Genomic DNA, 15,754 nt, shown 5'->3' with positions numbered 1-15,754 from the left:
CAGCTGAAGTAGAGCTATTAGGTTGGGAAATAGAAGGACATATTTGGAAACGTAAATTAGGACAATTCATGGCACCACGAATGTCCGATGCAGACTCAACAAGAATGCCCATTTGATAATGTTGCTCTTGTTCATATGACCATGATAAACTCACATCACTTACAGACATCAGTTTTTTATTTTAGACCACGCAGGGCTTGGGTCTGATGATTTCTGTGTTCCTGAATAGACTGAAAAGTCTGTTACCCTGAGATTCCAAGATGTTTAGACTTCAGGCTGCAGGCGGTGGGGGAAGTCACTGATATTTCTAAGTGAGGATATCTTTGACAAAGTTCAATTTGGGGTAATTGTTCTGGTGGTATAGATTAGAGGAAAGGAGATTTTAGCCCAGAAGACCAGACTGTAGAATATTGCATTAGCCCAACACTGAAATAGTGTGGTAGCATTGACAGTAAAAAGAAAGGGATAGATTTGAGGAGTAAATTAACAAGTAACATCAAGAAAACAGAAACCTTCTTGGTGGAATTCATCGCCTCCCAAATTTACCTTGACACCCCCCCCCCCCCCCGAATCTCACCTGAAGGGAACTGGTGTGAAGGTGCAGGTCTCTTGAGACCCTGTCAGAGATACATTCAATGCCTAACTCTCTTCTCCTCCCAGCGCTGGGAGGGGGATGGTGGAGGGTGGGTTTTATCCTTCCAGACTAATTGTTCCTCAGCTTGTGAGTCTCTGGGAACACAGCAAGAAAAATAAATAAAACATCTCTGGTGTATTCTCTGACAGCTGCTCTCAAACATTTTAGTCTCCATATTCTTTACATTACTAAATGTTGCTAAGAAACCCAAAGAATGTTAGTTTATTAGAATTATGTTTACTGGTATTTATCATGAGAAAGTAAGACTGGCAACTTAAAAAATTATTTAACTTAAAACCCATTACTTGTTAATATAATCAACCTATGTTTTAATGTTTAAAACAACCTTACTTTCCTAAACAAGCAACAACTAGTAAGAAAAATGTCATTATTTTATATTTTTACAGATCTTATTAATGTGTGGCTTAACAGAAGACAGCTCGTCCTCAGCATCGGCTTCTGTGTTCAGCTACCACACTACCTGGTAGGTCGCCTCTAGGCAATCCACCATACATTCATGGGAAAATGAGACTGAAAAGGGTAAGTCATGTTATTACGAAGAGAGTTTTGCTCTTCTGGGTTCTCTGTGGTTGGGATCTCCAGATCACACTTTGAGAATCCGTATACTATGATACTTAAAGGGGGAAAAAGGAGATTTAATTTGTGTACGTTCAACTCAGGAGCATCTAGTCATTGGTTTGTTTGCTGTGATTTTGATACTGTATTTTTAATGCCTTGTTGTTTCATTTTTGGTTAATACGTAGCTCTTTACCTAATAGCATATTATGTGTGCTCCGTGGTGTCAGGTCTCTGCTGGAACTTCACATGTGACAAGTATTCCTGTGATTCTCAGGAGTAGAAAACACTGACTCAAAAGACATTTTTGTTACATCCTGTCCTGACCCACGCGAGAAGAAATAGTGTCATCACACTGTGGTGTTCTACAGGGAAAAAAACCCCAAAAAACTGAGTCTTGGCTGAAAAAAATTTAGTGATGGAGTATGATCCTTGTGCTGGCATAAAACGAAAAACTAATGTCAGGAGTAAAAGGAAGAGTCACAGGGTGACGACTTCCCTTTGCCTGAGATGCAGGCTAATGAGTCTGCGACTGATGGCTAGGATGGGAAGCCGCCCATAACAGAGGAGCAGGTGCTGCTGGAGGTCATTCTGGGGAATGTTTGTTAGCAGGACAGTGATGGCTTTCGACATTCTGATGTGAGATGTTTTGTGTAACTGGAGTTGGAATTAGGACAGCAGCAGTTTGGAGTTAATGACAAAAGCACAACCTCTGAGCACATGAAAACAAAGGAAGAATCTTGTTGCAGTAGGAATGTTAAGAGGGAGGACATATTAAAGGTCTGAAAGCTATTGATTCTAGGACGCATTCTAGGATGCTCCTGTAGGCTGTGCTGAGCTCTGCTGCCACCACGTTGCCATTGGACCCCTCACACTGCTTAGTCCCGCCTGTGTCGCCCCTGACGGTGCTGGTCCGCAGGCTCCCAGAGCCACATCCAGAGCCTCAGTCTCTTGCTGGGGAAGCTCACACTGTGACAGAAACAAGGAAGAGGAGAGAGAGAATGGCAGCTGACACAAGGGAACCAATTAGAGGCACAGACAGAAGAATTGGTTAATGCGAAAGGTGCACACTTCTCTTGCAATGAAAGTAAAAGGCATGTGCATGTGGGTGTCGATGAATGATAAAATGGGAAATGGAGGTTGTTCATGCCTGGAAGCCCTAATTTTTTTATGCAGGTGACAACCTTGTTGAGAAGAATGAGATCTTTGAGGTGTGGGGAAAGTAATGCATTTTTACTATAGTAGATGTGGAGAATGGAGAAGGAAGGTGGCCAGGACAGGGAGACTGACTGTTTAGAGCAATGCTGAGGGCAAAACTGAAGTTGGAAGGAACACAGGACTGGAAAGAGCAAAGATGTCAAATTTAGGCTGAGTTACTTCTCATGCATTGATAACTCTGAGTTTCAGTCACGCATCTGAGCACGTGGGATAGTAATGCCAGCCCTTCCCACTTCATAGAATTGTCGTGATGATTCACACACTATGTGAGTTAAAGTGAATGTTAATACATTGTAATAGACAAATGCACGTCAACACTTTTGTTCATGGAAAGAAATACTGACTGCAGTTGGCAAAGAAAATCGAACGATGTGCAGAGAATATGGTGTGAAAAATCTTAAGCATATTAACATAGGCCCTGTGCCCTGAAGTGTCACTCACTGCGGGCTCGCATAAAACCTCTACCCAGTGATTGGAATTTGGAGTTGATGACCAGGTTTGTCAGGAAGATTTATAACTGGCTACCCTTTGGAAAAGGGTTACCCCTGGGTAGATCAGTGCACTCGAATGGAACCTCTTACCACTGCACTAAATGCCATGATTGCAGTTGTTATTTGATTCTATTCTTCCTTCAGTCTTGGGTAGCAAGTCATCTCTGATGGGTATGTCTTGTCTTGGCCTGAGGCGCAGCTATGCAAGTCAGTGGAGCTTGAATTTTTTCCTTTGCTTGATTTGGTCATGTTATTAAAATTGAGTCCACTAGCTCAGGGTCCTGTTCGATCTCTGGAAACCTCCGAGGAACAGGGGCACAGCCCGCATATTGGCTCCTGTTGTTACTGAGCCCAGAGGAAGGCTGAATACAAGGCAGCTTCAAAAAATAAATAAACACAGTAAAAAAGACAAAAGAAATGGCAAGGAGGACTGGTATCTTGGCTTGCAGTTTACAGACTAATTGTTTTCCCAGATGCAGAGAGGAAACAATGTATAGTGCCCCACAAATCTGCCTTGGGCTAAAAAATGTTTAAATGCCAGGTCCAGCCCTCTGTCCACAGGCCCGCAGAGACACTCCCCCACACTCTCTCCTCGGCCGCTTGCATGTTGGCAAAATGCAAAATCGATGAAGTTTGATTTTTAATGCCAACCCTTCAAAGCGATGCCAGTCTTGACAGCTCTTATTTTGTCCTTTCTCTCCTACCTCCAGGAACCCAGCCCTTATCTCAAATAAACATTTGCCAAATATAACAACGACCAAGGGTAAAGACCTCCCAAATGGTCTTGCAAGCAGAAGGAATACAAGGGTGATCAGAAAAATAGCCTTTCCTGCAGGAACCTCACTGCCTAGTAAGGCCTTAGTTGTAACTTCTAACAAGGAAGTAAGGAAGGTTTGGGGATATAAGGGGAATTAGGGAAAAAATTCTACTTGTTTGTCATAGGGCGAGTAACACCTTATTTTCTAACTGGGAAATAATGGCGGCATTGTAAGCAAAGTAATTAATGTTGAGCCATTAGTATTGGCCAGGCGTTATTCCATTAAGTTTGTATCTCAACTTGTGTAATTCTCACAACAAACTCATTTGATGATTATTTCACCTACCTCCATAGACTCCTGTTGCTAGACTGGTGGTCTAAGTTACACAAACTCAACAGGCAGGCACGCTGCTGCTGAATGCTTTCCGTAGGACATCAGTCATCCGTCCATGCTACGGATGAGGAAGACTGAGGCTCGAGGGCTCATCTGCTTAACCACAAACTCTTAGCAAGTGGGAGTCAAGGTGCTTGACGGAAATCCTTTAGAGTATTTTTAGTAAATATTTCATTGCCTCTAATAAGAAAGGTAATTACATTTTAAAGACAGTTTTCCTTTTGTGGGAGTCAGTGGAGGGGGAAGAGTGAGGGGCCCTTCAGATACAGCCCTTGGAAGAGTTTCAACCACACTGGTATTTGATACATTGAGGGATGTAGAAAATGCTTCCAGCATTTCAAAAGATACTGCAAATCAGTCATCATTTCAGTTGATGAAGAGTTACCTAGAAAGTGCAACATATTTTCTCCGTTTTCTTTTCTCTTAATGACTCAAGAGTTTTGCAGATCAGATTTTTTTTTAAATTTAGTGAATTACTTAATACTGGACCTGAGATTCCACCTGTGCACTGATTATAGGTGAGAGGTTTGTGAAATGATGGGGAGGGAGGAGGAAGAGATCTAAACAGCTCAAAACATCATCTCTTTATCCCTCCTCCAAAAATGTTCTGATTTGTACTGATTAAATAAAATGTGAACCAATTTTACTGTTTACACAGCTTAAAAGATCGGCTTAGAGGACATCTGTGCTTTTTCTTTTTCACGTAATTGCAGGCAGAGAAAGGCAAAGGGTTAGTGATCTTTGGGAGATTTAGTAAAAGAAAAGTAGTTTTAGATTCTAGCTAAAATAAATGAATCAGCAAATGCTTGTGTGTGTGGCTTGAATATCATTACTTATCATTTAACAAAGCTATAATAAAAGATCTCACCTCAGAATTTTTAGGATTTGAGCAGTGTGCACTCAAAGCTGACATTTGTCCAGAAAACCATGAGTAAGAGTGTTTCTTTGGGAGGCAGAGGCAGGGTTGCTACGCGACTCTGTGAAAGGGCCTGCGTACTGGGCTGCCCGCCAATCATCTGCTGACAACCCTCTGAGTTCAGAAATGCTAGGTGAGGGTGGGGAGGGTGTAGCTCAAGTGGTAGAGCGTATGTCTAGTGTGTACAGGGTTCTGGGTTCAACCCCCAGCACCTCCTCTATAAACAAACAAAGCTGATTACCTCCCCCTGCCAAAATAAAATAGTTAAATAACAATAATAAATAAAATAGTAAAAAAAAAAAAAAAGAAAGAAATGCTCGGGGAGTAGCATTTTGTTATAAAGCTAAGGGCGTACACATCCTGATGTAAACTGCTTAACACGTACTGATGCAATTCTACTCTGCAGTCGTGGGGAGAGTGTGGGAGGGTCTGTGATACTGAGACGATGGCACAGATAGAAGGAAGTGGAAACTGCTGACTTTGTCGGGTGGGGAGAAGCATAGAGTGCAAAGAAAGGTGATCCACGGAGCCCTGACCTGCCCTTAAAGCGGCGGCGTGTCAGAGCCCTGCTCGCAGATGAGTGCGTCCAAGTGGCCCTCTCCTCTCTGCATCAGTTTCTGACGTCAGTCAAAATTAAGTGCACCTTCTCTTGCCTTTCTGCTGAACTCCTTAAACCTCAACTCACCTCCTGCTTTATTTGGCTTTTTACTTACTTTTTGCATATGAGTTGCATCTGTTAATGAAAGGCTTGTAGGACAGCCAAAAGACCATGAGAGGTGGAATCAGTGCGCCTGGGTTCACATTCTGCTCAAATGCTGACGGGTTCTGTGTTTTGGGCAAGTCCTGTGCCTCAGTGTCTTTCTCTGTAAAATGGGTGTATTAATAGTACGTACCACAAGGGGTTGTTGTGAAAGTTAAACATGCTAATTTATATAAAGTAAACAGAATATTGACTGGCACATAGTGTGTGCTTGTTATTATGATCAATAGATTGAGTTTTTAAAAATTTCTACTCTTCCCCCTCAGATATACTGGGTGTGCTCTTTGGCCATTCAAAGAAAACTGGGAAAACTGTAAAATAAATGGAGGCAGTGATTAATAATATATTCTACCTGTAAGATTTGAATTCCAGTCTGTTCCTAATAGGGTATCTCACAAAAAAGTACAAAAATTACTTCAAAAGAGTGTATTTTCAGCTCATCTTCTAAATAAGAGACAGAATAGTAAGGCTAATTAAAGCAAATTTGTTTTCAGTATTCAAATAGCTTCTCACCAGGGGTCATAGAAGCCAGGGTGTATCTTCAAATTCTCTCGTAAAACATAAAACAAGGGAATGCATTCCAAAAACAGTCAGCAACAGAACCCCCAAACTGGACCAATTACTTACTTGCAATACATATGCAATACATTTATTCAGCTATAATTTATTTAGTGCCTCTTATATATCAGGTGTTTGAAATGTGTTGGATACACAGAAATGAATTTAATTTTGTCATTCAAATGTGATAGAATAGGAAACATGGTGAGCTGACATATAATGGCAGAAACAAAAGATGAACAACAACAAAAGGAGGTGGGAATGACAGAGGGTTCTAAAGTCCCAAACACCAGGCTAGAAGAATTCAGGGAAAGGCAGCTGGGTAATTCCTCAGAAAGGAGGTCCTGTTGGTTTAACTACGTTTGGGGATTGGGTTTTGAATAATTTGCAAGGATTTCATCAGGTGGTCCAGTGAGTGGCATTTCAGAATGCAGAGACGATGTGAAGAAAGATTCAAGGAAACAGAAGTGCTCTGAAAGGAGCCAGCAGAGATGCAGGTATCCCTGGAGAGACTGAGGGATTCAGGGAAATGAAGCTGAAAAGATCAGTGCACGGTGCGCTGCAAGCCTTCCCGTTGGCAGGAGGGCCATAGAAAGAATCTGAGAGTGGGCGGAAGGATCTGGAGAGAATTCTGGAAATATAATTCTGATGGCAAGAAGCAGATGGGTTGGAATAACATAAGTGATGGATTGAGAAAATGCAATGAGAAGACCACACCGTGAACATGGTCCAGGGGAAGTGTAACAGCCGACAGAGGGTAGTAATAGAAAAAGAAAAAAGATCAAAGGGAGAATTTAAGAGATATACTGAACATCAAATTGCCAGAATTTAAATATAAATTGGAAGTTTTGAGTGAAGAAGAGGGAGAATCAAAGATAAATCCAATCTTTCTTGTTTTCATCACAAGTGAAATATGATTCCATTCCCCGAGATGGGGGACAGTGGAGGGAGAGAACTTTCAAGGGACTGGGGATAATGCTTTCAGTTTTGAGAAGGTGAATTTTGATTTTCCAGGGAAGGATTAAGAGACAATAACCAAGAGTTTGGGGCTTTGTGAGTTTGGGGCTCAGGGCTGCAGAAAGAGATCTTAGGGCTCCTAACAGGGCACTGTTGGAAAGCGTGGAAGACAGTGGCCCTGCTGAGAGCTGGAGGAGCAGGGGGAAGAAGACCTTTCTCTATGTTGCACTGCATGAAAGGCACTGAACTAGACTCTTTAGCTCTATCGTTCAATTAAGGTCAAAGTCACAGAAGTAAACGTAGGACAAAGCAGCACTTACTGGGTGAATAGATAAGAGCTAACACAGGAAAACTGGGACCATCAACCCTGGTGCGGGGAAGCACAAAATGAATCGCTCTCAAGACAAGGGAGGGAAGTTTTTTCAAGGGATGTGATGGTGAGCAGTGTCACGTGCTGCACAGGTACTGGGCAGCATGAAGGCCCGGCACGTGGTAATCGGCAGTTAGGGTGGTTATCCTGATGCATGTTTGGTTGACTGCAATTTGTGCAAACATAGGTCATAGCTGTAAAACATCCACTGATGATTTAGTTTTACATCGTTCTTGTTCCTCTAGTCATTATGATCCTGGGAAATAGTCTGTAGAACTAAGGAGCCCAGCCAGCCTTGGAGAGGTGTCATTTAACGACGTCTGCATCCTGATTATCTTCTCCCATGCAGAGCTGGTTCTCAGGATTCCAAATGTTCGTACTATCAGCTGTTGCTACAGAGTCTATTACAAGTACCAGCTGGGAAGCCAGGCAAAATGGGAAAAGGAAGTTGGGTCTCATATTTAGCCAAGTCTTTTTTTTTTTTTTCATTTGGATCCATAGAAAGCATTAATGGGACTATATGATCAAAAAGAATGTTCCTCTTTTTCCTGAGACTTTCTACTCCTCATATAGTTTATGCCAAGTTGGAAAGGACCCTTGGTAGCCAAAGTGTCTCTCTGTGCATGGCTGCCAGTTATTCTGTTTTGTTGAAATGTCATTGATCCATCTGCTGTTGGAAGGGTCTTCTCTGTTGGGATGGGATATGAGGAGAATGAATAAATATATAGAGTCTCTCTGTCTCCATCAAGAAGGGAAGGTGTCATAGAAGCAAATAAGTAAGTTATATCCTTTTCTTCCCCAGGGAACAAAGCAAAAGATTAAAGAACAAAAAGTAAAGGACAAAAAAGCAGCAAATAAAGGCTCTACAGGCAGTGGTGTGTTGTTGAATTAGCTCACCAACACACAAAAAGTCCTTTTTTGTGTCAGTTGACAATTTCTGAGTCATACTCTCATCGTGGCCAATTTCAAACTATCAAGAGTTTAACAACCAGTGTGCAAAATATCTGGTCTAGTGAGCCATGCAAGCTAGTGTCAGCACACCACTGCCTCTGTGTGTGTGTGTGTGTGTGTGTGTGTGTGTGTGTGTGTGTGTGTGTAGGTCAGAGAACTGGGTGTGGTTTTTTGTAGAATGTCTGCCACTTTGAAGAATCACCTTTGCTTTTTTAATCTGCCTTTCCTGAACTTACTTGCGCACTGGGAATAACTTCCCATACCTCCAACAATCTTTGTGTGTGTGTGTGTGTGTGTGTTTGTTTTCTTTTGTTTTTTTTCCTTTTGGAGATACAGTAGTCGTTCTCTGCTCCCAAGACAGAGGAAAAGGACAAGCCTTGAAGGACAAAATTCATGTTCCTTTCCCTCCCCCAAAGCACATGTAAATAGAGCCCCTGAATGCTCTGACTTGACTTTGTTTCATGACAATAGGGCTAAAGCAGACCCTTATTTATCTGCTGTTTCTAGGCTTCATCAGGGCACCTGTCATTACTGGTCAGATATTTCAGTTCACTTTACATTAAGAGAAATGTGGTCCAGGCAACCATAAATAACCTCTCAGTTCAAAAGAGAAAAACAACTGAAAAGTTAAGATAAAAATCAAATGTATCTTGTTTTTTTTTTTTTGAATGACAGCCTAGGAATAAATAAATAATGATTATGATTTTAAGTTGTAGCAAAACATTCTGCCATCAAATGTAACTGCATATAAGAATCATGATTCTATAAACTCAGTTTAGAGTTTATCTTAAACTCTAATCAAAATGAGAAGCTGTTATTTTTCTAAGCTTTGGTTTTTCATCAATTAGTATTCATAAAAAGTGGTGTAAGAAGATACTGAGATAAACTTTTTTCTTTTATTAACATTCGTATCACAGACTCTGTCATTAATTTATTTTATTACTGTTAAAGGCTCACTGACTTTGTCAACACTGGGAGGGAAAAAATAACTCTCTATAATCATCAGTTACTACACTATTTGGACTTTCAACCTTGATTCTCTTGCTTTCAAGTTTTGCTGAACTACAGAAAAAATGTCTGTGATTAAGGCACTTGGGGTTATCCTTGTTCAAACCTCCACTCAGCTTAATTAAGATATTGCTAGTGTTAATGGATATCCTAAAATATGCTTTTATAATTTTGCCCAGCTTCAGTTTCCACTGATCTATGTATAGTTATTTAATTACTTAAATAGAGATAACATGTTTGGAGGGTGAAGTTTCTTAGGAATACAAAACTGTGATATTTCAGTTTTTGGCTATTTTTATAGTAATCACCAATGTCTGATGGTGTAGTGGGGGAATGGGGAAAGACCAGAAGGGAACACACAGGGGATTTTTCCATGTCTCATTTTAAAACTCTGAGAGCCAAGAGGACAGATTTGGAGAGAGAGGTGGTAGGTTGTGAATTGCAACCAGTAATTGTACCTTTGCTCAGCTTCAACACAGCCAAGATCGTCTGGTTCTACAGCCCTCGATGAGCCACGGTTAAAGAAATCTCTGCTAAACTCTCATCAAAACACATGTAAACACTTTCTCGGCCACTTACTAATCCTGATGCAAAATAATATTAAAAAATATCTCCCAACATGTTATAATAAATGAACTCTTGTCACATTATACCAGGAGCACATTAATAATAAATTTATTTGAAGCCCTATTTGCTTAAAAAAGTAAATACTTTAAAAAGTTAATTCTGATTTGTTAAAAAATGTTTCTTTTCTACTAACTCACTCTGTGTGTGTGTGTGTGTGTGCGCGCACGCGTGTGTGTGTGTGCGTGTGTGTGTGTGTGTATATAACTGTGAGTTTTCTATAATCACTTACCTTTTCCAAACAATCCAAATAGCATTAAGCTCTCTCTGTTTGAGAGATGGGATGGTAATCTGATGCACTCTGAAATTCTAACTCTTCAACACTTATAAATATCTTGAGCTTCATGTCAAAAAAGCTAAGGAACTAAGATTCTTGTCTTTCACAAATGTTCTCAGGTTGGGTGAACTATGACAAGTGATGGATTTGTTATTAAGGCATTCATGCCACTGTCACAACCCCTCTCTTTTCAAATAATGAGATGTTACTCCAGCCGCTTGGAAATTTACTAAACTCATTACCGAGCAACCAAGAAAAGCTCTGATGCGTCTGTTAAATATTTCATAAAGACAAGGCAAATAAAGCAGAAATTACCTAGTGGAGAAACAGGGTACCCTCAAGCAGCCAGAGGTTCGCACCAATATCCGCTTTGAATAATTTATTTTCCTGCCATCCCACAGAATATAAAAATACGTTCAAAGTCTCCAAACATTTTACCCTTAATAAAAGCAGAACAAAAATCAAAGAGCTTTATGAGTAAGTACTTAGTTTTGATTTAGCAACTCACTGTGTAAATTTAAAATATTTTGACCTTTTAGTTCTTCCAGCATGCTTCTTCTATAAGGTTAAATACCTTCTACAGCACAAAATATTTGGAATCTTGTTCAGCACACAGCTATTTTTATTCTGGGATTTGTTTCAGGTACAAAGTGTTCATTTTTCACCTGCACATTGTGTATATTATACAGTTTCTTCTTCCTTTACTTGGCATATGTGTTTAAAAGATAAAGATTCTTAAGGCATCTTTTTTTTTCTCTTGTAGTTTCTTTTGTTGTTGTTGTTGAAATATCTTATTTCTAGCTCTGCCTTTTTGAGCTCTCTTGCTGTTTCTCTCTGCCTCTCTCTCTCTCTCACACACACACACACACACACACACACACACACACACACACACACACGCAGTTCTAAGATCCCTGTGGAAACTGCGTTCTTTCCTGTGGAAGTTTTAGGTTTAATTTCGTTTGACTTGCTTCTCTGCCCAGTTAAATTGTTCATGTCTGCTGAACACTTGTCTAACACATTTTGCAATTGTCCCTGATTCTGGTCACTTTTTCATCTCTTTCTTACTTGTCTTAATATGAAAATCCCATTTCTGAAAGCACGTTCTGCACCGCTCAGTGACTGAACTATAGCAAATTTTTCAACAAATGCTATTATACTAATACTGTGATTACTGCATTATCTCCCCAACCAACTGGTTTTCATTCCTTTGGCTTTTTTCATTTACATTCCTACTCTAACTATCCCTAATTCCTCATTTGGTGGTTTCCGTCCAGATATTTCAACGGAACTCCCATCTTCCCAGCACACACATCCACACACAGAATCATAAACACATGTGCAGACACACCCCTGGTCCATAATAGTGTGTCCTCTTAGTATGTTTAAGGCAGCTTGAGAGTTTCCTGCCCAAAATGTATCACCACTTTCAGTTAATCAATCTCACGGTTACAGTGCAACATGCAAGAACAATATCAAAGTGAATGTGGTGAGATTTTTAAGCTCTTTTATCCAGCTTCCACTCTTAATCTGTCACCCAGTATTAACCACTTTTAGTTATTGTCTAAAATAATTTACACTTGATCTGTATCTAGCATCTGCCTATTATCTATCTATCTATATTTATCATCAGCCTCTATCAACCGTACTATACAGTCTATGTGATTTTATCTACTTATGAAATTTGTTTTAAGGCTTTAAATCACAGGAGGAGGCACCTCAGACTAAAAGACAGGTAGGTTTCCAATTGTGTCCTGGACACGTGACTGAAGTTTTTAATCTTCTAAAGAGCCTTTTGTGTGTGGCACACATTCTCTACTATTTATATTTTGTTTAATGCTCAATCTAGTAATTTTTTTTTCAGAATTTTACATTAAGACCCATAAACAAACTCAGTATAGTGTACATCTTACAAATCAAATACTATTCAACATTTAAAAATTCGTTGCAAGCGTAAATAGTCAAATCCCTCTAAATAAGGGGTTCTTGTCCCTGACTGCACAGTAGAATTGTAGGGGAAGCTTCAAAGGAACACTGAAGCCCTGGCCTCAGCTCCAAAGATTTTGATTCAGTTTTCCCACTTGTCAGTAGTTTTACACCTTTCCCAAATGATTGCAATATGTGGTTAAAACTGAGAATGGCACGCTAACACATTTAGGGTTTTGTGTGACTTTTTTTTTTTTAAGCCTTTAAACATCTTTAAAACACACACACATCATTTTAGTGATTATAAAACTCACCATTGTTCTTATATTTAACATAGCACCAAATTATTCTATTAATTATTGGTACATTTTGTTGATTCCATTTTTTCCTATTTATTTCATACATGCTGAGAGTGATGTAAATATTTCTTTATACAACTACTTGAGTCAGAGTAACATTTATAGTTTTAAGAGGAAAAGATACTGTCTCAAGCCAGTCAACATTATACTTTCTAGGTTAACGATCAGTTGATTTTTGACTGAGACACAAGGCAGGTGAGGACCTCAAGGTGGTTCATGTCCCTGGAGACCCTGACTGTGCGGGGTCCCCGCCTCAGCGTGGAGCTGGATCAGTGGGACTGCTCCAACCCGAGTCCCCACCTACCTGCTCCTGTATCTTTTCTGTCTCTTCCGCATGTGCTTTGCGTGCGTTATATTAATTTGGTTATGTTTAGTCGCATCTCATTATAATTCATAGGGACGCCCTGATGTTTATACCCTAGGAGTCAAATAGTTGAGTCCACACAGCCAGCTGGCCCAACAGGACATTATGAAGCCATTGCTTTATGACATGCTGTTGGGCCCATTTTCTGTCTGGGTATTTTGCTCGTTCTGATCAGCACCACTATTTGGGTCACAGCTTCTCTGTTTTTCATTGTTTAAGTTTTTTAAAAAATTTATTTGCCTTGTTTTTTTTCGCTTACTCATAATCATCTGTATGTCTACAATTACAGAGAAGGGAAAATGTGCATCTATCCATGATAAAACTACTAAAATAGAAAATCCAGACAGGTCAGTGGTCTACTACGTATGGAGTTGATAGAAATGAATGACAGACTATTTCAGTCTTCCTTTTTATCATTACCACTTGAAATAGTTTATAAAAACTTTTTTTTTTTCCATTGGTCTGTCATTACATTTTTAGGTTTTTCAAAGACTTTCCTGGCAGTGGAGATATTCATTGTCTCTTTGGATACGAGGTGAAAATTAATCAGAAGGAAAGGGACATAATTTAACATAGAAAATGGTTAATAGGAAATGTATTCGAAAGACTCTCTGGGCAGGAGCAAAATAAGTGAACAGGCCACAGAGCATTGTTGCAAATGACGCAAATATGTCATGTTACAGTATTTTCACATACAGAAAAGTTGATCCTGACGAACCTGGCAGGGTACGTCATGGCCACAACGTGTTCCCCATTCAAAACAGTCCAGCATCAATTTCAGGTGGTCTCATTTCTCAGTCACAGTGACTGTGATGAATTTAAACTTGGTGGAAAATAATAGAGTCTAACAATTAGGCCGTAAGGGAGCTCTATTGTGAGAAGATAAAGCAATAAAAGCAACAAATACCTTCTAGCGGGTTTGGGGTAGAGTCTTGCTAATGGTATAGAGAACGATTAAAAAGGAAATTAAAGCAGGTGTTGAGACAATTAAAGTTGAACTAAATTCAGGAGAAAAAAAGCAAGAAGTAAATCAAATTCAAGATGTTGACCCACTGCAACTTCTCACCTACTGCTCTGTCGGGATTCTTAAAAAATGATTTTTTAAAACTTGTCATGCTAATGGAAGTGGCAGATTCATCGCAGTTGGGGAGCAGAGTTCTCAATACGATTTACAAATTAATTAAATAAACTTGTGGCAACACCAACAGACTATTACAGGGGAAGCCAGAAAAGTCCATGTTCTATAAGCCAATTTATGTCTTTTAGAGAAGCCACTGAAAACACATTTAAAATGTAAATGTTCCTTTCCAAAATTTAAAAAAAATAGCAAATCTAGGTTAAAAAAAAAACCCAAAAACTTACCAGGCTCTAAATTTACTGTATCATTAGCTAATTTGTGCTACAACTGTCTGCAGCAGTTTTGTCCCATAGAACTTTCCGAGATGACAGAAATGTTCCTGTGTGCCCTGCCCGATTGGTTGCCACTAGCTTGTGAACATTGAAATATGGCTAGTGCAACTGACACACTAGACCTTCAATTTTATTTAATTTTAATTAATTTGCACTTAAATAGTCGTATGTGCCTAGGGGCTGCAGTACTGGCTATGTCTGAGGCTGCAACGGTGTATTTTGAACATTTGAGCTTTTCAAGACATGAAAAGGATGAGTTAAGGTAGTTAAAAGACGATGAAACGTGTTCTGTGACTCTGAGAAATTAATCTGGAAGTGCATGAAACTAATTTTTCAGCAGTGGGCTATTTTGAAATGCGGGCAAGCACGCTCACATTAGGGGTGATGGTGCTATTCAGTGAATAGTGGTGCTATTCAATATTTCAAATGAAATATCGTATGTGTCTCTTAACTCTGTCCGCCAGTGCCTGCGAGACCAGAGCTGCACTGTCCCAACGCAGGGGCCACAAGCCACGTGTCCCTCCCGGGCCCTTGAAATGTCAGGACTGAGTTGTGCTGCGAGGGTAAAACAGACACCAGATTTCAAAGAGCTAGTGCAAAATATAGAATGTAAAATATGTCGAAAATTTTATATATATGTTGGAATAACAGTATTTTGGCTGTTGAGTTAAGTTAATATATCATACGTAATTTCACCTGTTTATTTTTACTTTTTAAATGTGGTCACTAGGAAATGTTAAATTATGCATGTGGCTCATGTTGGCGGCCAACATTACGTTTCCATCGGGCAGCTGTGGCCTGGAGGGGTCTGAGTTGGACGGTATTTATCTCTCTCCTCACACCTTGCTTAGGGTCTACCCTCTGCTCAGTGCCTCTGAAAACAAAATTGCCATCGTCGCACCTTTCCTTGCCCGGGGCCAAAATACTGTCTTATTCGTTGTGAGGAGATTTGCTTCTGCTTATATGTATACAATACACATTTCCCCCAGAGTTCTTTCACATGCATTTTTATATTTCATCCTCACAGTCATCTCAAGATATAGGCGCACCGTGTTTCAGGAATCCTCGGAAGGAAGGGACGCACTGCCTGGGGCAATAGACAAGGATTTATTTAATAAGTGAAATTGCAACTGGGTTGTGAAAAATAAGCAGGAGTTGTATAGGCTACAGAAGGAAAGAGCATTCAAATAAAGAGAGTTTGCCA

At 39.9% G+C, this 15,754-nt stretch overlaps 1 long non-coding RNA gene across 2 annotated transcripts in view; it reads left to right on the top strand.

The window, feature by feature from the left end:
- The window catches only part of LOC141574246 (uncharacterized), a 335,328-nt gene that overhangs the window by 139,353 nt on the left and 180,221 nt on the right, over nucleotides 1-15,754 (top strand). For both annotated transcript variants that reach the window (XR_012501158.1, XR_012501159.1), the window contains exon 4: nucleotides 1,042-1,118. This is a non-coding gene — a long non-coding RNA (uncharacterized LOC141574246). The remainder of the gene's footprint in view (nucleotides 1-1,041; nucleotides 1,119-15,754) is intronic.

Source organism: Camelus bactrianus, chromosome 20, assembly GCF_048773025.1.
Source record: "Camelus bactrianus isolate YW-2024 breed Bactrian camel chromosome 20, ASM4877302v1, whole genome shotgun sequence".
NCBI lineage: Eukaryota > Metazoa > Chordata > Mammalia > Artiodactyla > Camelidae > Camelus > Camelus bactrianus.
This window is presented reverse-complemented; position numbering and strand designations above follow the sequence as displayed.